This window comes from Sus scrofa, chromosome 13 (genome assembly GCF_054392235.1).
Source record: "Sus scrofa isolate SSC_HxYL_T2T_F1_AM1 chromosome 13, Sscrofa_HxYL_maternal_Yorkshire_Landrace_v2.0, whole genome shotgun sequence".
NCBI lineage: Eukaryota > Metazoa > Chordata > Mammalia > Artiodactyla > Suidae > Sus > Sus scrofa.
The window spans coordinates 164741579-164764098 of record NC_139395.1 but is presented as its reverse complement, the minus strand read 5'-3'; the positions used below and the strand labels follow the sequence as shown (position 1 = coordinate 164764098).

The 22520-nt window shown below is 38.3% G+C and overlaps 1 protein-coding gene across 6 annotated transcripts in view; it reads left to right on the top strand.

The window, feature by feature from the left end:
• LOC110256428 (uncharacterized) overlaps positions 1-22520 on the top strand; it is a 1007420-nt gene that overhangs the window by 76927 nt on the left and 907973 nt on the right. For 5 of the 6 annotated variants that reach the window (XR_014824871.1, XR_014824872.1, XM_084991378.1 and 2 more), the window contains one exon: positions 21497-21560. The gene's annotated coding sequence lies outside the window, so the exon portion shown is untranslated. Of the gene's footprint in view, positions 1-20134; positions 20299-20939; positions 21140-21496; positions 21561-22520 lie in introns of all 6 variants that reach the window. The other variant, XM_084991380.1, reaches the window with a different exon arrangement.

Genomic DNA, 22520 nt, shown 5'->3' with positions numbered 1-22520 from the left:
CTTTATTTTAAATTCACCTTTTTACAGTCAAATTCACTGTTTTTGGTGTACATGTGTGTATGGGTAGGATAATACATGTGGTCAGACTGCTGTTGTCAATGTACAGAACAGTTCCCTCACCCCTAAAGAGTTCCTGAGCTGCCTTTTTGTAGTTGACCACTCAAGCCACATTCAAGCTCTGGCAACCACCGATCTGTTCCTATAATTTCACATTTTCCAGAATTTTATAACATTAGAATCATACAAAATGTAGTCTTCTGAGTCTGGCTTCTTTCACTTAGCATAAAGCATTAGAGATTCATCCATGTCGCATGAACCCTTTTATTCTATTCTGAATAGTATTCCAATATTTGGATGTACTAAAGTTTATTTGTTCACCAGTTGAAGGACATTTGAATTGTTTCCAGTTTTTGTCATTCAGGTACAAGTTTGTATGTGAACAAAAGTTTCCAGTTTTGTTGTATAAATACCCAGGAGTGGAGTTTCTAGATATGTGTTAAGTATATATTTAACATTATGAATAAGTGCTATATTTTTTTCCAGAGTATACCACCAGTGATGAAAGAATTCCAATTGTTCTGCTTCCTTCAAGCACTTAGCGTTGTCTTTCTTTTTCTTTTTCTTTTTAGATAAGGAGTTCATTATTATTATTGAAAATTAGATAAGCCATTGTTTTTTCTTCGAGTTTTATTGAAATACACTTGACATACAGCACTGTATGAGTTTAAGGTATATAGCATAATAATTCGACTTACATATATCATGAAATCATTGCCACAGTAAGTTTAGTTGAACATTCATCATCTCACATTGATACAAAATTAAAGCAATAGGAAAAAAAATTTTCCTTTGTTATGAAAACTCTTTAAGATTTGCTCTCTTAACAACTTCATGTACAAGGAACAACAGTGTTAATTACATTCATTATGTTGTACATTACATCTTTAGTACTTATTTATCTTCTAGCTAGAAGTTAACTACCTTTGTCGAATCTCTCTCTACCCCACTCCTGCCTCTGGTAACCACAAATCTCTCCTTTTTTATGAGTTTGCTTGTTTTTGAAGTATAATTAACCTACGGCACTATGTTAGTTCCTGTTTAACAAAATAGTGATTCAGTATTTCTATACATTTCAAACTTATCACAATGATAGGTCCAGTTATGACATGCCATCATTATAAGGATATTACATAGTTAATGACTATGTTCCCCACACCTTACATTTCCTATCTGTGTCTCACTGATTTTGACACTGGAATTTTGTACCCCTTAGTCTTCCTGACCTATTTCTTTCTTCCCCTTACCCCATCCCCTCTGGCAAACACCTGTTTGTTCTCTATATCTCTAATTCTGTTTATATTATGTTATGTTTCTTGTTTTGTCTTTTAAGATTTCACATATGAGTGAGATCATACAGTAGTTGTTTTTCTTTGCCTTATCTGACTTATGTCACTTAATATAATCTCCTCTAGGAGATTATCCATGTTGTCCCAAATGGCAAGATTTCATTCTTTTTTATGACTGAGTGATATCTATATCACCATATATATGTAATCTTTATATTCATCTGTTGATGGGCACTTACATTGCTTCCATTCTTGGCTATTGTAATGTTTCTGTTTTCTTCAGATTAATATCTAGGAGTAAAATTGCTGGATTGTGTGGTAGTTCTATTTTTAATTTTTTGAAGAACTTTCATACGTTATACCTAGTGGCTGCACCAATTTACATTCCTACCAACAGTAGAGGAGGGTTCCCTTTTCTTCACATCCTTGCCAACACTTGTTATTTGTCTTGTTGATGGTGTTCATTCTAACAAGTGTGAGTTGATATCTCACTGATAAAATTAAAACATCCAAAGCTAAGGCTGATGGTTAGCTAGTATGCAGCACTAAAACCATATTGGTTTGTTAATGGCTCTTTTGATCCTCTTGAGTTTATTCAGACTGGCTAGTACCCATGCCAGCTGGTTGTTAAATATTTGCAATATTTCTCCTGAATTCGTCTCATAAAATCCTGTTTTTCTTTCCAGATTCATATTTTCCCATTTTATCCCAAGATGTCTATTTCATTCACCCTAGTCTTAAAATGTGAATGGGCTTAAGTTTTACACTACTTGAAAGCTAACAATGTAGCCTACTAACCAAGTAGTTAATAATGAAGCAGTTTCATAGATGCTGGCAGAAGACATGATTCCTGAACAGAGACAAAGGATATTATTGTGCATAGCTCAGCAAGAAGATTTGTCTTCATGTTGGTTCTTCCTGCAACCAAGTCCCATGAGAATGATATAGCTATACACTCGGGTGGGTGCCATGCACACAATGGGTCTGTGCCACAGCTGAGGAACCCTGAGCTTAGGAAATATTATAAGTAGACTGCTAGCAAACTTGTCTAACCTTTGACCTGTAGAAAGATACTATCTTTATTATTCTAGTCAGGAAAAAAATATGCTCTATTGCCTCAGAGAGAGAGAGATGTTATCTCTATATTCCAAAATGGTGGCTATACAAACATCCTTGGAAAGATGATCCAGCATAAGAGATGGTAAGCTGATACAAGATGTCTGTAAATGCCATGGAGAACTGTCTCTAAACAACACTGTCCATCTTTCAGTTTCTCTAATGGGCTATGTTCCCTCCAAGTGCCATTGCTTGTGCTGGTTTTCTTTTGGAAGTATTTTCTCCACCTTCCTCTGCCTCATCTCATTAATTTTCATCATTCTTTGAAACTCTTATAATGAATTTTTCTTCAGTCCCCCAGATTGATAGGTTTTCCTAGAGATCACTGTACATTGAAGGGGATTTAACACACTGTGTGATTTGGTATAAATATTTGATTAATGTTTATCTCTCATAGTAGATACAGTTCCTTACTTGTCAGAGAATGTGCTATGTTGCTTGACTCGAATCTCTAAGATCTAGCATGGTAATTGACAGATAGTAGATTGTCAGTAAATACTTGTGGAGTGGAAAAAAAAAAGTATGTGTCAGACATGTAATATTTAAGTTAGCGAGGCCTGGGGTTATACAATGTCTTAGCAGTTATTCCAGAATTTTCTAAGTATTTGATTTTGTGAAATCACCTGCAAATAGTGAGAGTTTGCTTTGTTTACTTCTATTACTTATACTTCATTTCTTGGGTGTTTCTCTCTCTCTCTCTGTGTATAAGTGTATAACTGCAGAGACTCGGATCTCCAGTGAAATGATGCAAGTACTGGTTAGAGTGGATATTCCATTTATTTTGACTAAAACAAGAATACTTCTGAACTTTCATTAAGAATGGTTTTCTAGGGAACCCTCCTGCACTGTTGGTGGGAATGTAAGCTGGTACAACTGTGGAGAACAGTATGGAGGTACATTAGAAAACTATACATAGAACTACCATATGACCCAGCAATCCCACTCTTGGGCATATATCTGGACAAGACTTTCCTTGAAGAAGACACACGCACCTGCATGTTCATTGCAGCACTATTCACAATAACCAAGACACAGAAACAACCCAAATGTCTATCATCAGATGATTGGATTAAGAAGAAGTGGTATATATACACAATGGAATACTACTCAGCCATAAAAAAGAACAAACTAATGCCATTTGCAGCAACATGGATGGAACTAGAGACTCTCATACTAAGTGAAGCAAGTCAGAAAGAGAAAGACAAATACCATATGATATGCTTATATCTGGAATCTAATGTATGGCACAAATGAACCTTTCCACAGAAAAGAAAATCATGGACTTGGAGAATAGACTTGTTGTTGATAAGAGTGGTGGGGGAATGGGGTAGATGGGGTGCTTGGGATTAATAGATGCAAACTATTGCCTTTGGAATGGATCAGCAGTGAGATCATGCTGTGTAGCACTGGGAACTCTGTCTGGTCACTTATGATGGAGCATGATAATGTGAGAAAAAATAATATATACATGTATGTATAACTGGGTCATCATGCTGTACAGTAGAAAATTAACAACACTGTAAACCAGTTATAATGGAAAAAATAAAAATCATTATATATGTGTTTGTGTATATATATAAAAGAATGGTTTTCTACAAGCTAACTTTATTTTTTTCATTTATAATGATTTTTTTTTGCTACAAATGGCATTCTTTGTTCTTTTTTATGGCTCTGATTTTTAGGTTTTGTTTGTTCTTTTTCTAATTCATTTAGGTGATGGGTTAAGTTGTTGATTTGAGATTTTTCTTTTTTGAGGAAGGCCTGTATTGCTATGAACTTCCCTCTGAGCACTGCTTTTGTGGCATCCCATAGATTTGGAGTGGTTGTGTCTTCATTATCATTTGTCTCCTAGTATTTTTTAACTTCCTTCATGATTTCCTCATTGAACCACTGGTTTTTTAGTAGCATGTTGTTTGGTCTCCATGTAGTTAGTTTTTTTTTTTGTTTGTTTTTTGTTTTTTCATTTCTTTTCCTGTGGTTTCATGCCATTGTGGTCAGAGAAAATACTTGAAATAATTTCTATACCCTTAAATTTTTTGAGGTTAGCTTTGTCCCCCAGTATGTGATTGATCCTTGAGGATGTTCCATGTGCCCTTGAGAAGAAAGTATATTCTGATTTTTTTTGGATGTAATGTCCTGAAATGTCGATTAAGTCTAACTTTTCTGTTGTGTCATTGAAGATCTCTGTTGCCTTATTGATTTCCTGTCTAGAGGATCTGTCCATTGATGTGAGTGGGGTGTTAAAGTCTCCTACTATGATTGTATTCCCACCAATTTCTCCTTTTATCTTTTCCCATTCCCTCACTTTTAATCTATGTGTGTCCTTAGCTCTAAGGTGAGACTCTTGTAGCCAGCAGATTTTAGGTTTTTGCTTTTTTATCTGACCTGCCACTCTGTGTCTTTTTTTTTTTTTTTTATTTTCCCACTGTAAAGCAAGGGGGTCAGGTTATCCTTACATGTATGCATTGCAATTACAGTTTTTCCCCCACCCTTTCTTCTGTTGCAACATGAGTATCTAGACATAGTTCTCAATGCTATTCAGCAGGATCTCCTTGTAAATCTATTCTAAGTTGTGTCTGATAAGCCCAAGCTCCCGATCCCTCCCACTCCCTCCCCCTCCCATCAGGCAACCACAAGTCTCTTCTCCAAGTCCATGATTTTCTTTTCTGAGGAGATGTTCATTTGTGCTGGATATTAGATTCCAGTTATAAGTGATATCATATGGTATTTGTCTTTGTCTTTCTGGCTCATTTCACTCAGTATGAGATTCTCTAGTTCCATCCATGTTGCTGCAAATGGCATTATGTCATCCTTTTTTATGGCTGAGGAGTATTCCATTGTGTATATATACCACCTCTTCTGAATCCAATCATCTGTCGATGGATATTTGGATTGTTTCCATGTCATGGCTATTGTGAATAGTGCTGCAATGAACATGCGGGTGCATGTGTCTCTTTTAAGTAGAGTTTTGTCCGGATAGATGCCCAAGAGTGGGATTGTGGGGTCATATGGAAGTTCTATGTATAGATTTCTAAGGTATCTCCAAACTGTTCTCCATAGTGGCTGTACCAGTTGACATTCCCACCAACAGTGCAGGAGGGTTCCCTTTTCTCCACAGCCCCTCCAGCACTTGTTATTTGTGGATTTATTAATGATGGCCATTCTGACTGGTGTGAGGTGGTATCTCATGGTGGTTTTGATTTGCATTTCTCTTATAATCAGCGATGTTGAGCATTTTTTCATGTGTTTCTTGGCCGTCTGTATATCTTCTTTGGAGAAATGTCTATTCAGGTCTTTTGCCCGTTTTTCCATTGATTGATTGGCTTTTTTGCTGTTGGGTTGTATAAGTTGTTTATATATTCTAGAGATTAAGCCCTTGTCAGTTGCATCATTTGAAACGATTTTCTCCCATTCTGTAAGTTGTCTTTTTGTTTTCTTTTGGGTTTCCTTTGCTGTGCAAAAGCTTTTCAGTTTGATGAGGTCCCATGGGTTTATTTTTGCTCTAATTTCTATTGCTTTGGGAGACTGACCTGAGAAAATATTCATGATGTTGATGTCAGAGAGTGTTTTGCCTATGTTTTCTTCTAGGAGTTTGATGGTGTCCTGTTGTACATTTAAGTCTTTCAGCCATTTGGAGTTTATTTTGGTGCATGGTGTGAGGGTGCGTTCTAGTTTCATTGCTTTGCATGCAGCTGTCCAGGTTTCCCAGCAATGCTTGCTGAATAGACTTTCTCTTTCCCACTTTATGTTCTTGCCTCCCTTGTCAAAGATTAATTGACCATAGGTGTCCGGGTTTATTTCCGGATTCTCTATTCTGTTCCATTGGTCTGTCTGTCTGTTTTGATACCAGTACCACACTGTCTTGATGACTGTGGCTTTGTAGTATTTCTTGAAGTCTGGGAGAGTGATGCCTCCTGCTTGGTTTTTGTTTCTCAGGATTGCTTTGGCGATTCTGGGTCTTTTGTTGTTCCATATAAATGTTTGGATTGTTTGTTGTAGTTCTGTGAAAAATGTCATGGGTCATTTGATAGGGATTGCATGGAATCTGTAGATTGCTTTGGGTAGTATGGCCATTTTTACAATATTGATTTTCCCAATCCAGAAACATGGACTATCTTTCCATTTCTTTACATCTTCTTTGATTTCTCTGATTAAAGTTTTATAGTTCTCGGCATATAGGTCCTTTACCTCCTTGGTCAGGTGTATTCCGAGGTATTTGATTTTGTGAGGTACAATTTTAAAAGGTATCATATTTTTGTATTCCTTTTCTAATGTTTCATTGCTGGTATACAGAAATGCAACTGACTTCTGAATGTTAATCTTATATCCTGCCACTTTGCTGAATTTATTAATCAGTTCAAGTAGTTTTGGGGTTGAGTCCTTAGGGTTTTCTAGGTATAGTATCATGTCATCTGCATACCGTGACACTTTGATCTCTTCTCTTCCTATATGGATGCCTTTTATTTCTTTTGTTTGTGCAATTGCTGTGGCCAGGACTTCCAAAACTATGTTGAAGAGCAGTGGTGAGGGTGGGCATCCCTGTCTTGTTCCAGATTTGAGTGCGACGGCTTTCAGTTTTTCCCCATTGAGGATTATATTTGCTGTGGGTTTATCATAAATGGCTTTGATTATATTCAGGAATGTTCCCTCTATACCCACTTTGGCGAGGGTCTTGATCATGAATGGATGTTGGACTTTGTCAAATGCTTTTTCTGCGTCTATTGAGATGATCATATGATTTTTGACTTTTCTTTTGTTAATGTTGTGTATGATGCTGATTGATTTGCATATGTTGAACCATCCTTGTGAACCTGGGATGAACCCAACCTGGTCATGGTGTATAATTTTTTTGATATGTTGTTGGATTCGGTTGGCTAAGATTTTGCTGAGAATTTTTGCATCTATATTCATCAATGATATTGGGCGATAGTTTTCTTTTTTGGTGGTATCTCTGTCTGGTTTTGGAATGAGGGTGATGGTGGCCTCATAGAATGTCTTTGGGAGTATTCCTTCTTCTTCAACCTTTTGAAAGAGTTTAAGGAGGATGGGCACCAATTCCTCTTTATATGTTTGATAAAATTCACCTGTGAAGCCATCTGGTCCTGGACTTTTATTTGTAGGGAGTGATTTTATGACCTCTTCAATTTCATTTCAAATGATTGGTCTGTTCAGTTGGTCTGTTTCTACTTGATTCAGTTTTAGCAGGCTATAAGATTCTAGAAAATTGTCCATTTCTTCCAGATTGTCAAACTTGTTGCCATACAGTTGTTCATAGTATTCTCTTATGGTTGTTTGTATTTCTGCTGAATCCGTTGTGATTTCCCCTTTTTCATTTATAATTTTGGTTATTTGGGTTCTTTCTCTGCTCTTTTTAGTGAGTCTGGCCAGGGGTTTGTCAATTTTGTTCACCTTTTCAAAGAACCAGCTCTTGGTTTTATTAATTTTCTCTATTGTTTTTTGAGTCTCTATTTTATTGATTTCTTCTTTGATCTTTATAATTTCCTTCCTTCTGCTGACGTTAGGACTTTTTTGTTCTTCTTTTTCTAATTCCTTTAGGTGGAGGGTTACGTTGTCAATTTGGGATCTTTCTTCTTTTTTGAGAAAGGCCTGGATTGCTATAAATTTCCCTCTGAGCACTGCTTTTGCAGCATCCCATAGATTTTGAGAGGTTGTGTCTTCATTATCATTTGTTTCAAGGTAGTTTTTAATTTCCTTCTTGATTTCCTCATTTTCCCATTGGTTTTTTAGTAGCATGTTGTTGAGTCTCCATGTAGTAGGTTTTTTCTCTTTGCTTTTCCCATGGTTGATTTCTAATTTCATGGCATTGTGGTCAGAGAAGATACTTGAGATAATTTCTACGCTCCTAAATTTATTGAGATTCGCTTTGTGTCCCAATATGTGGTCGATTCTTGAGAATGTTCCATGAGCATTTGAGAAGAATGTGTATTCTGCTTTTTTTGGATGTAGTGTCCTGAAGATATCAATTAAGTCTAACTTTTCTATTGTTTCCTTTAGGATCTCTGTTGCTTTATTGGTTTTCTGTCTAGAGGATCTGTCCATTGATGTGAGGGGGGTATTAAGGTCTCCTACTATGATTGTATTCTCATCAATATCTCCCTTTATGTCTGTTAATATTTGTTGCATGTATCTGGGTGCTCCTATATTTGGGGCATATATGTTGATGATAGTAACATCCTCTCCTTGGATGGATCCCTTAATCATTAAATAGTGTCCTTCTTTGTCTTTCTTTATGTCTTTTGTTTTAAAGTCTATTTTGTCTGATATGAGTGTTGTGACTCCTGCTTTTCTGTCATGTCTATTGGCGTGAAATATTTTTCCGCACCCTTTCACTTTCAATCTATATGTATCTTTTGTCCTAAGGTGAGTTTCTTGTAGGCAGCATATTGAAGGTTTTTGCCTATTTATCCACTCAGCCACTCTGTGTCTTTTGATTGGGGCATTCAGTCCATTGACATTTAAGGTGATAATTGATAGATGATTATTTATTGCCATTTGAACCTCGTGTTCCAGTTGATTCTATGGTTCTCCATTCTTCCTTCCTTTCTTTCTTTCTTTTTTTGGTTGGATGGTCTCCTGTTATTATCTGCTTGAGTGTATTTTTTTTTTCATTTTTTGCAAATGCAATATTTGGTTTTGGCTTGTGGTTGCCCTGTTTTTTAAGTATGCTAACCCCTTCCCATAATTGTGTGTTTTAGCCTGATGGTCCTGTAAGTTCAAACACTTCATTACTATATTAAAATTAAGAAGAGAGACATACAAACAAACAAAAAGGGTTATTTACTTCCTAACATCCCTTGCCGACGTTTTATGGTTTTGATGACTCCTTTTTATTTATTTTTTTTAATTTTATTTTGTTTGAAACATGTTCATGATTAAATCTGTATGCTGGCTTATTTGAGTGACTGCTCTCTGATTGCAGTTTCCTCAGTCCTAGTTCTTCCTCTTTTTCCTCGTTTTTTTTTTTCTTTACTTTTTTCTTCCCTTTCCTTCCTTTCTTTTTGGTTTAGAGAAGCCCTTTCAATATTTCCTTTAACCTGGGTTTTGTGTTGCTGTATTCTTTAAGTTTTTGTTTGTTGGGAAAAATTTTTATTTCCCCTTCTACTTTTTTTTTTTTTTTTTTTTTTTTTTTTGTCTTTTGCTATTTCTTTGGGCCGCTCCCGCGGCATATGGAGGTTCCCAGGCTAGGGGTCGAATCGGAGCTGTAGCCGCTGGCCTACGCCAGAGCCACAGCAACGCGGGATCCGAGCCATGTCTGCAACCTACACTACAGCTCATGGCAACACCGGATCGTTAACCCACTGAGCAAGGGCAGGGACCGAACCCGCAACCTCATGGTTCCTAGTCGGATTCGTTAACCACTGCGCCATGACAGGAACTCCTCCCCTTCTATTTTAAATGATATTCTTGCTGGATAGAGTATTCTAGGTTGCATATTTTTTCCTTTCAGCACTTTAAATATCTCTTGCCATTCCCTCCTGGCCTGTAGTGTTTCTGTAGAGAAATCAGCTGATATTCTTATGGGGGTTCCCTTGTAGGTTACATTCTGTTTTTCTCTTGCTGCCTTTAGGATCCTCTCTTTATCACTAACTTTTGCCATTTTTATTATGATGTGTCTTGGTGTGGGTCTATTTGGGTTCAGTTTTTGGGGCCCTCTGTGCTTCTTGTATCTTGAATCTAGTATCCTTTAGATTTGGGAAATTTCCAGCGATAATTTCTTCAAATATATTTTCTTTTTTTTTTTTTTATTTTCCCACTGTACAGCAAGGGGGTCAGGTTATTCTTACATGTATACATTGCAGTTACAGTTTTTCCCCCACCCTTTCTTCTGTTGCAACATGAGTATCTAGACATAGTTCTCAATGCTATTCAGCAGGATCTCCTTGTATATTTTCCATCCCCTTATCTTTTTCTACTTCTGGAATTCCTATTATGCGTAGATTGGCCCACTTTATATTATCCCATAGGTCTCTTATATTGCTTTCAAGTTTTTTGATTCGTTTTTCTGTCTGTTGACCGGATTGAGTGATTTCCATTATTCTATCTTCCATATCACTGATACGTTTTTCTGCATTATTCATTCTGGTTTTTACTGCCCCTAGTTCAGTTTGCATCTCTGCAAATGAATGTTCTAGTTTTTCTTGGCTTCTCCTTATATTTTCTAGTTCCTTTCTGAGGGTATCTGCATTACTGTTCATATCTTCTCTTAATTCCTTCAGTATTTTCAGTATTTCTCTTTTGAACTCCAGGTCTGTCTGACTGCAGAGATCTGTTTCATTGTTGACTGTTTTAGGTGAGTTCTCCTGTTGGTTTGACTGGGGGTGGTTTCTCAGCTTCTTCATCTTGCTTGTTGTTTTCTTTCTCCTGAGGGAGTTGTACTCTCCGTGATCGGGCAGTGTTTGCCTTGTCACTGCCGTGGAATATTTCCTGAGTGCTGGCGTTGTTGGTCAATCTTTTTTGAGGCAGTGTGGCTTTTCTGGAGTGTTGATGGGGCTAACAGTGTTTCTTTGAAGCAAAGGAGGGCTTCCTGAGGGCAGACAGGACTGGGAGGTCCACACCACGATGGTAGCAGATTCACTTGGTCATGCAGAGCTTGCTCTGGTGTTTTTAGGCTGTGGGGTTCTTGCAGGGGGTTGGTGGTGTTGGGCTGCTGCTCCTCAGGAGTGCAGCACCCCCTGGGGGCTGGAGCAGCTATCTGGGTCACTGAGAACCTAAGAGGCTCTTCCCTAGGGTAGCCCATCTCAGACGGACAGCCTGAGAATGTAGGCGGATCTTTTCACAGTCTGGCCGAGCATGTTGCAGCTTTTCTGGGCTGCAGGGGCTCTTCCAGGGGGCTGGTGGTGCTGAGCAGTTATTTCAGGGGAGTGGGGCACCCCCTGGGGGCTTTGGCAGGTAGCAGGGCCGTTGGAGACCCAAGAGACTCCTCCCCAGGGCAGCCCAACTCAGAAAGACTGTCTGAGATCTTTTCCCGGCTCGGCCAAGCTTGTTGCAGCTTTTCTGGGCTGCAGGGGGTCCTGCCTGGAGCTGGCAGTCCTATGCAGCTGGTCCACTGGGGCACCCCATGGGGGCTTGGGCGGGTAGCAGGGCCGTTGGAGACCCAAGAGGCTCCTCCCCAGGGCAGCCCAACTCAGAAAAACCGTCTGAGATCTTTTCCTGACTCGGCCAGGCTTGTTGCAGCTTTTCTGGGCTGCAGGGGGTCCTGCCTGGAGCTGGCAGTCCTATGCAGCTGGTCCACTAGGGCACCCCCTGGGGGCTTGGGCGGGTAGCAGGGCCATTGGAAACTGAAGAGGCTCCTCCCCAGGGCAACCCGACTCAGAAAAACCGTCTGAGAATTAGGCTGATCTATTCACAGCCTGGCTAAGCTTGTTCTAGCTTTTCTGGGCTGCAGGCCTTTTCTCGGGGGCTGGTGGTGTTTGGTGCTGCTCTGCGGAAGTGTAGCCCCTCCAAAGGGCAAGCAGGCCTGTGCAGAGACAGCCCCTGTGGTGGTAGGCTTCAGGCAATTGTTGAGGCCAGCCCTCCCAGATGGCAGGCAGCCCCAGGTCTGGTGAGAGCGTAGGGGGTGGCGGGGGTGAGGGGAGGGGATGCACTGGGAAGCACAGCTTTCAGCTAGCTAGCAGGCCTGTAAGCTTGCTGTGGCGTGGGGGGTATTCTATGGGGACCCACCCCTTCTTCTCTCCCCTCCCCAGCACGGGCGCAGACCAGGCTCTTCTCCCAGGTTCCCTCTGATGCGGCTTTCCACTTCCCCGCTCCTAGAGTATTGTTCCCTTCCTCTGCGACAGCTTTGTTTTCTAGTCTCCCAGGCAGTCTCTGCCCCGTCAAATGGTTTCTAGACCTCCCAAGCAGTTTCCGCTCTGCCCTGCCCCCCTTAGCCCAGGGACTAACCTCTTGAGCTGAGGTCTCAGTGCCCAGCCCCCATCCAGGCGTTGCCTTGCCCTTTCTCGGGGATTAACCTTCGGAGGAGAGGTCTCGGTGCCCAGCCCCCACCCAGGTGGCGCCCCCTGGCCCTTTCTCGGGGACTAACCTCTGGAGCCGAGGATTCGGTGCCCATCCCCCACCCAGGCGTCTCAATTTTTGGTGACTGTGCCGGTAGTTCAGATGGTCCGTTGGGTTCTTGATTGGCTTTTCCATACTCCAACTTACTGCTACACTCTTCTCTGCATCTGGAGATTCCTCCAGTTCGTTTGATCTTTCCCCCGTGTAGGTGACTTTCCAGGGTGCAGGATCCGTTTCTCCTCCACAGTTCCCTTTTGGGAGCGCCCGTCCCACTCGGATTCACCTTCTCTCACTCTCCTCTTTTCTCCCGTTCTGCCCAATAATGTCACGAACTTCTTGCCGTTATTTGAGTTTAGGTTCCTCTGCCAGCAATTGGTTGCTGTTCTGTGTGAGTCATTTATTCTGTAGATGTGCTTTTTTTGTTGTGTTTGTGGGAGAGGGCGAGCGTGTCCCCCTACTCCTCTGCCATCTTGTCCTCTCTCCACTCTGTGTCTTTTGATTGGAGCATTCAGTTCATTGACATTAAAGGTAATTATTGATAGATATGTATTTATTGCCATTTTAAACCTTGTTTTCCAGTTGATTCTATGTTTCTCCTTTCTTCCTTTCTTTTTTTGGTTGGATGGTTTCCTTTTATTTTATGCTTAAGTACTTTTAGTTTTTGTGAATGTAATTTTTTTTTTTTTTAATTTGTGGTCGCTCTGTTTTTTAAGTGTGTTAAACACTTCCTATATCTGCTGCCTTAGCCTGATAGTCATGTAGGCTTAAACACATTATTAAAATGAAAAAAAAGAATCTATATTTTCTTACTTTCCTTCCCCACATTCTCTGATTTTGAAGTCTTTTTTTTTTTTTTAAAATATCTTCATGTTTAGATGTATATGCTGGCTTATTTAGGTGATTGCTTTCAAATTGTGGTTTCTTCCATCCTATTTCTTCTTCTTTTTTTTTTTTAATTTAGAGAAGCCCTTTCAGTATTTCTTTTAGAATGGATTTAGCATTGCTGTACTCTTTTAGCTTTTGTTTGTTGGGGAAATTCTTTATTTCCCCTTCTATTTTAAAGGATATTCTTGCAGGATAGAGTATTCTAGGTTGCAAAGTTTTTTCTTTCAGCACTTTAAATATATCTTGCCACTCCCTTCTGGCCTGTAGTGTTTCTGTAGAGAAATCAGCTGATAGCCTTATGGGGGTTCTCTTATAATTAATGCTTTGCTTTTCTCTTACTGCCTTTAGACTCCTCTCTTAATCTTTAACTTTTGCCATTTTTATTATAGTATGTCTTGGTGTGGTACTATTTGGGTTTAACTTGTTTGGGGCCCTCTGTGCTTCCTGTAGCTTGATATCAGTTTCCTTTAGATTTGGAAAGTTTTCAGCCATAATTTCTTCAAATATATTTTCAATCCCCTTTTCTTTTTCTTCTCCTTCTGGAATTCCTACTATGCGTAGATTGGCACGCTGTATGTTATCCCATAGATCTCTTATATTGATTGCTGTCATGTTTTTTCACTTGGTTTTCTGTCTGGTGTCCTGATTGGGTGATTTCCATTATTCTATCTTCCAAGTCACTATTTTGTTTCTCTAAATTATTCATTCTGCTCTTTAGTGCCTTTAGGTCAATTTGCATCTCTGCAAATGAATTTTCTATTTTTCTGTGTTCCTCCTTATTTTTTCTAGTTCCTTTCTAAAGGAATCTCCATTACTGTTCATATCCACTCTTCATTCCTTGATATTCAGCCTTAATTCCTTCAGTAATTTCACTACCTGCCTTTTGAATTCAGTGTCTCTCAGACTGCAGAGGTCTGTTTCATTGTTTGCTGCTTCATGTGAATTCTGTTCTTTTAACTTGGGATGGTTTCTGAGCTTCTTCATCTTGCTTGTGTTTTTCTTTTTCTGTGAGTTTAGGGAAGCCAAACTGTAGTCTTGGAGGGTTACTTCTATGCCAAAGCGCCCCTTTTTATTTTGTGGGGGATTACTATTTATTTTTGGTGTGAGAGTTTTAGTATTTGCTGTCTCTTTTTTTGGTGTGAGCAGGCTGTTATCCCAGGGTGCTGAGTGTGTTTCCAGAGAGAAAGAGGCAATGGGTAGGGCTAGTAGTCAGTGCCTGGTTGCTGGGCTCTTAACAGCAGCAAGGACCTGCAGGATGGTGGCATAGGCTACTCCTAGTTGCAGGGTGTACAAGCTAACTTTAAAGAATTTTTTTTTGTCTTTTTGCCATTTTCTTGGGCCACTCTCATGGCATATGGAGGTTCCCAGGCTAGGGGTTGAATCGGAGCCGCAGCTGCTGGCCTATGCCAGGGCCACAGCAACGTGGGATCTGAGGCACATCTGCAACCTACACCACAGCTAATGGCAATGCTGGATCCTTAACTCACTGAGCAAGGCCGGGGATTGAACCTGCAACCTCATGGTTCCTAGTTGGATTCGTTAATCACTGCGCCTCGACGGGAACTCCCATTAAAGTAATTTTTATTTGTAGTTGACTAAGAGTTTTCTTTAAGAATATGTATTGAGTTTTATCAACCACTTCTTTTCAGTATGTTTTCTTTTAACCTACTGGTGATGGAATAAACAACTCATATTCTAAGAAAAAATTATATATATATACAACATTAGGAAGGCTTTAGACTGCAAATAACAGAATATCCAATTAAAAGTGAGCTAAATAGGGAGTTCCTGTTGTGGCTCTATGGGTTATGAACCCAACAAGTATCCATGAGGATGCAGGTCTGATCCCTGGCTTCATTCAGTAGGTTAAGGATACAGCATTGCTGTGCTGTCGTATAGGTCACAGACTTGGCTCTGATCCCTGTTGTTGTGGCTTAGGCCAGCAGCTGCAGATCCTATTTGATCCCCAGCCTGGGAACTTCCATATGATGCAGCTGTGGCTCTAAAAAGCAGAAAAAAAAAAGTGAGTTAAATAACAAAGGCAGACATTACTTCACTTTACCCAAAGTCTGGAATTAAATTTTGAAAATGGTTCAGCCTCAATAATGTTAGAACTCAGACAAAAATCTCTGAGACCTGTATGCCCTTCCCCTCATGATCTTTAGATGACTGTAGCAACTTGTAGCACCATGTTCTCATATAGAAGCCAAAACCATCATGTATACAACCTTTAAGTGCAAGTATATATTCAAAACCATCAAACTTGAAATTTATGTCACCTCAATACATAGTATTAATTTACATGCCAATATGATGATTAAAAAGCATAGAAAAAATGTATATTTAAACCATCGAGATATTAATCTATTAGTTGGTGATCATGTACTAAAATATCCATATTACTGAATATTAGATTCACATACACTAAAACACAATTGTATTTTAACACTATTAGATAATCTATGTATATCCTTAAATCACAAATTTAAAATCTAAAATTTTTAAGCTGTACATAACATTATAATCCTATACTCTAGACTTCATAAATATAGTATGACACATTGCATGATTATTTTTAAGTCCTAAATAAATTTATTTCTCTGCATTCAGTAAACATGTATTGACATGCAGCTTCATATTTGTAGGTTGAAGTTACATCAATTGCAATTTGATGTTTTTGAATTTTTAACTTAATTTTAAAAAGATATTATGATGGGTTTGGATACATACATCAGAATGCTAAGGTTGCAATGTGAATACTTAATCTATAATTTATAAACATTTTTAAATATTGTACTTGAAAGAAAAAAATCTCATTCTTACGTTGAGTAGATGTTATTTTGAATCACAAATAAAGCGTATCTCTTAGGATACTACATCAAAACTTTGTTGAAAATGCTTGCCTTTCTTAAAAATATTCTTGGATTGATTCTAGCTAAGTAGATATGACTTACTTTATTTTATTAAATTTTTTTTTTTCTGGCGGCCCCCATGGGATATGGAGGACTTGGGCCCGGGATCAGATCTGAGCCCAGCTGTGACAACACTGGATCCTTAACCCACTGTGTTGGGCTGGGATAGAACCTGTGTCCCAATACTCCCAAGATGCTCCCAATCCTGTTGTACTGCAGTGGCATCCTGACAAGTATCCGTGAAGATGCAGTTTTGATCCCTGGCCTTGCTCAGTGGGTTAAGGATCTGGCATTGCCACAAGCTGTGGTGTCGGTTGCAGACACAGCTCAGATCTGGAGTTGTGGCTCTAGTGTAGGCTGGTGGCTACAGCTTTGATTAGACCCCTAGCCTGTGAACCTCCATATGCCAAGGGAAACACCCTAGAAAAAGACAAAAAAAAAAAAAAAGCAAAATGGCAAAATGATAGATATAAACCATCAATAATTGAATGTAACATAAGTGAATTAAATTTTCTTCAAAAAGCAAAAGTTATCAAACCTGACAAAGAAAATCAATTATATGCTCTATTCAAGAGTTTTACTTTATTTTATTATTTTATCATTATTTCTTTTTTATGGCTACACCCTCAGCATATGGAAGTTTCTGGGCCAGGGATTGAATCTGAGCCGCAGCTATGACCTTTGCCACAGCTGCAGCAATGCCAGATCCCTTAACCCATTGTCCTGGGCTAGGGTTTGAACCCACACCTCTGCAGTTACCTGAGCTGCTGCAGTTGGTTTCTTAACCTACTGTGCTACAGTGGGAACTCCTATTTTATTATATTTGTTTCCATTTTTTTTTCTATTTTCTTGATAAGAAACCATCACATAAACATTGATATGTGAGCCACAGATTCATTTCCAAAATAAATAAGGTTTCATGGAAGAGATTGACTTCCAACATGTGTGATTCTAGAAAACATAGATTAACATGTTTCCACTCTATTAAACAGGTATCCATACTTTCATAAAGCAGTATTCAAATATGTACCTTTTAGCAACCTGTTGCTTTTCTCAGCTATTTATCACTTTTTATGGTTTTTATATTAATTTTTTATGCAATTTTAAAAGTTACTTTCTATAAACATTTATTATAAAATATTGGCTGTATTTCCTGTGTTGTACAAATCATCCTTGAACTCTTACACCCTAGAGTTTATACTTCCCACTCCCTCCTCATAAATTGCCCTACTCTCTCCTCACTACCAGCAACCTCTAGTTTATTCTCTGTATCTGTGAGTTTGTGTCTTTTTGTTATATTCACTAGTTTGTTGTATTTTTTAGATTCCATATATAGGTGATATCATACAGTATTTGTCTTTCTCTGTCTGACTTATTTCACTTAGCTTATTGCCCTCCAAGTCCATTTATATTGTTGCAAATGGCAGAATTTCATTCTTTTTTTTGGCTAAGTCATATTCCATTGTGTATGTATATTGCATGAGATATATTTTAGATTAAAAGATGTACAAAGATTGAAACTAAAGGGATGGAAAAATATATACAATGTAAATATTAAGCATGAGAGAACTAGAATAGTTGTATTCATATTGGATAACAAAATTTAAAGAATATTGCTAGAGACAGAGGAACATTTCATAATACTAAAAGAGTCACTATATCAGGGAGATATAACAATTATAAATTAACATGTATCTGAGAATAAACCCCTGGTACCTGAAATCCAAAGACACAATTGAAAGAAGAAATGAACAGTTCAGCAATTGTATGTACAACTATCACAATAATAATGAAATGTAAAATTTTTTATTTTGTTCAGATTTTTAAAATATAAACTATTATTAGTAAATTTAAATTCACCCTCCTTAATCTCATTTTGTTGGTTTTTGGTTTTTTTTATGATTTTTATTTTCTTCATTATAGTTGATTTGCAGTGTTCTGTCAATTTCTACTGTACAACAATGAGACCTGGTCATCATATATAAATATATATATATTCTTTTTCTCACATTATCCTCTGTTATGTTCCATCCCAAGTGACTAGATATAGTTCCCTGTGCTATATGGCAGGATCTCATTGCTTATCCACTCCAAAGGCAAAAGTTTGCATCTATTAATCCCAGATTCCTAGTCTATCCCACCCTCTCCCCCTCCCTGTTGGCAACCACAAGTCTGTTGTCCATCTCCATGATTTTCTTTCCTGTGGAAAGGTTCATTTGTGTCATATATTAGATTTAAGATATAAGTGATATCATATGGTATTTGTCTTTCTCTTTCTGACTTGCTTCACTTAGTATGAGAATCTCTAGTTCCATTCATGTTGCTGCAAATGGCATTAGTTTGTTCTTTTTTATGACTGAGTAGTATTCCATTGTATATATATATATATATATATATATACCACATCTTCCTAAGCCAGTCATCTGTTGATGGACATTTGGGTTGTTTCCATGTCTTGGTTATTGTGACTAGTGCTGCAATGAACATGTCTTTTTCAAGGAAAGTTTTGTCCGGATGTATGCCCAAGAATGGGATTGCTGGGTCATGTGGCAGTTCTATATTTAGTTTTCTAAGGTACCTCCATACTTTTTTCCTTAGTGGTTGTACCAATTTATGTTCCCACCAGCAGTGTAATAGGGCTCCCTTTTCTCCACACCCTGTCCAGCATTTGTTCTTTGTAGACTTATTAATGATGGCCATTCAGACTCATGTGAGGTGGTATCTTGTGAATTTTGATTTGCATTTCTCTAATAATCAGTGATGTTGAGCATTGTTTCAAATGCTTGTTGGCCATCTGTATATCTTCCTTGGAGAAATGTCTATTCAGGTCCTTTGCCCATTTTTCCATTGGGTTGTTGGCTTGTTTGCTGTTGCGTTGTATAAGTTGTTTGTATATTTTAGAGATTAGGCCCTTGTCAGTTTCATCATTTGAAACTATTTTATTCTGTTCCATAGGTTGTCTTTTTTAATTTTTATTTTTTATTTTTATGGTTTCCTTTGCTGTGCAAAAACTTGTCAGTGTGATTAGGTCCCATTAGATTATTTTTGCTCTTATTTCTGTTGCCTTGGGAGACTGACCTGAGAAAAAACATTTCTAAGGTTGATGTCAGAGAATGTTTTGCCTATGTTCTCTTCTAGGAGTTCAATGGGGTCTTGTCTTACATTTAAGTCTTTAAGCCATTTTGAGTTTATTTTTGTGCATGGTGTGAGGGTGTATTCTAGTTTCATTGATTTGCATGCTTTTGTCCAGGTTTCCCAGCAAGACTTGCTGAAAAGACTGTCTTTTTCCCATTTTATTTTCTTGCCTCCTTTGTCAAAGATTAATTGACTAAAGGTGTCTGGGTTTATTTCTGGGTTCTCTATTCTGTTCCATTGGTGTGTATGTCTGTTTTGGTACCAGTACCACACTCTTTTGCTTAATCCTATTTTCTTTTTTTTTTGGGTGTGGGGGGGCGGTGGTATTTTAGGGCCGCATTGGTGGCATTTGGAAGTTCCCAGGTCAGGGCTTAAATCGGAGCTGCAGCTGCCAGCCTACACCACAGCCACAGCAACATGGGATCTGGGCTGTGTCTGTGACCCACACTATAGCTCATGGCAACGCCAGATCCTTAACCCATTGAGTGATGCCAGGGATTCAACCCACATCCTCATGGATCCTAGTCTGGATTGTTAACTGCTGAGCCATGAAGGGAACTTCTATAAATACCATTTTATAACCCTCTATGAGGAATTTAGTATATATCCTTTCAGTTCATGATTTTCCTACATGTGTTTATAGCGTAAAACCTTAGACTCCTTTTGTTATTTATTTTATTTTAATTAATTAATTAATTGATTTTTTTTTTTTTTTTTTTTGCTTTTTAGGGCCACACCTGAAGCAAAAAGAAGTTCCCAGGGTAGGGGTCAAATCAGAGCTATGGATGCTGGCCTATGCCACAGGCACAGCCACAGCAACCAGGGATCTAAACTACGTCTGTGACCTACACCACAGCTCATGGCAGTGCTGGATCTCTGACCCACTGAGCAAGGTCAGGAATCAAAGCTGCATCCTCATGGGTGCTAGTTGGATTCATTTCCACTGCGCCACAACGGGAACTCTCTCCTTGTTTTTTTTTAGTGCATATAAATGTCATGCTAAACCCCTCTTTTTTGCAGAGATTTATTTTATTTTATTTTTCTTTTTTCTTTTTTTTTTTTTTTTTGGTCCTATTTAGGGCCGCACTCATGGCATATGGAGTTTCCCAGGCTACGGGTCTAATCAGAGCTGTTCCTGCTGGCCTACGCCAGAGCCACAGCAACAACAGATCCAAGCTGCGTCTGTTACCCACACAACAGTTCCCAGTAACGCTGGATCTTTAACCCACTGAGTGAGGCCAGGGATCGAACCTGAAACCTCATGGTTCCTAGTTGAATTCGTTTCCGCTGTGCCATGACGGGAACTCCTATAGTGATTTATTTTAGATCTGTTCCCCATGCTGGTGCCTATAAATCAATTTGATTCACTTAAATTTGGTGAATAAATATACCATATTTTATTTTTCCACTAATGAAAAATAATCTTCTTCATTAAATGTCACCCAGTAGTAGTTAGAGAAGTTGTAAAAAAATGATTAGTACTTTTGTTTTATTGGAAAGACGCCATAATCCCCTTTCAAACATGTCTTACAAGGTTATCTATTTAATAACCGTTTGACGATTGCTGACATGTGATGATGAGGTCTGCTTTCCCTTCCTGCTGAACAATATGAGATCTACCTGTGTGTCAGAAGGCTTCTGAAAACCCAAGAAAATTCTTGGAGGGCTTTTGTAGGAAGTGCTCTACGTTGAAGAAAGTCTGTGATTTTTGACATTTCAAGGGACTGGGTTATGGTATGTACTTAGCTTCTGGATATTAACATTTCCCTCCTTGCTTCCATGCCATTCTTAGTAAAAGATCAAGTTTTACTTAGAATTCTAAATCTGTGGTTCTATTTGTCATAACACCATTCTCCGGTCAGTTGTCATTACATTTTGCCCAATATTTTGCTATTATAAAAATAACTGTGCATATTTTTATGTGTCTCTTTGGTCAGGGTTTCTGTGTAAGAAACTATGTGAAAGTTTCTATAGAAAAAATACTTCAGTGTTGAACTGTTGGGTCAGAGAGTTTGAGTATTTTGTGGTTTATCTAAATACTGCCAAATTCCTTTGTTAAAGTGGCTTTTCTAATTTGTTCTACATTTATAGAAAGGAGAAATTCCCTTTTCCCACCACTCATGCCAGGAGGTGGTATTGTCAGACATTTAATCTGGTGAGTGAAAGTGGTATCTTTTTGTTGTGTTCATTTACAAGTACATCATTGTTTGTGATATTGTTCTCTGTTCTACACTACTCATCTGTCTATTCTTATGTGAATAACACTTTTAATTCCTATGACTTTTAAATAATAATGAAATAACATTAAATAACATTTTGATATTGGTTGAAGCATATGCTCTTTCTATCATGCAATGCTGCTTCAATATCTACTTTTTAACCTTTACTTACCTCTTTCCAGTATCTTATCTTTGCAAAATCTTTTAAGCTTCTGGAGGTGAAAGAATGTTTATTAGGCATCATTGGTATACTGTATTTGGATTAATTTCTGTTTCATCTTTCTTAGCATTTATTAGAGTGTAATACATCTATCAGGTAAATGAATGAATAAACTAAAATATCTCTACCTCAATCTGTCAATGGGTGAGTGAAAGAAGATCCTCATTAGGCTATGGTGTTTGTTCTTACCCTCTATTGCACATGCACTAGGCCCCTACAGAAGTGGGTCCTCGCCTAGCTTTATCAGAATTCTTGGAAGGAGTAAAGCTGGTCCCTCAGTTCCTGCTTTAGCTTCTAAAACATTATTCCACTGGGTCTTCCTGCCCCAGAATCAAGAGAGCATCGGTGATGAACTAGGACAATGAGGAGCCATCTCTGAGTGATACATAGCACCAGCTATGTTCTTCTTGCACCTTGCCTAATGTACTTGATAAAAATGATGAATAATAATAGTAATAGCTTAGAGAAAGCTAGACCCAAAAGCAATAAAATAAGTTACAACCTTTATTATAATAGTGTTATCATTTACCTTGATCATTTTATTATTAAGGGATTTAGTCTTTTAGCCTAGAGTATTTTTTCTTTTTTTTTTTTTTGAGCTTTTTCTTTTTTTAACCGCTGAAATGACTTGCCCAAGGATATACAAAGGAATTAGTAAATCAGTTTTAATGCAAAT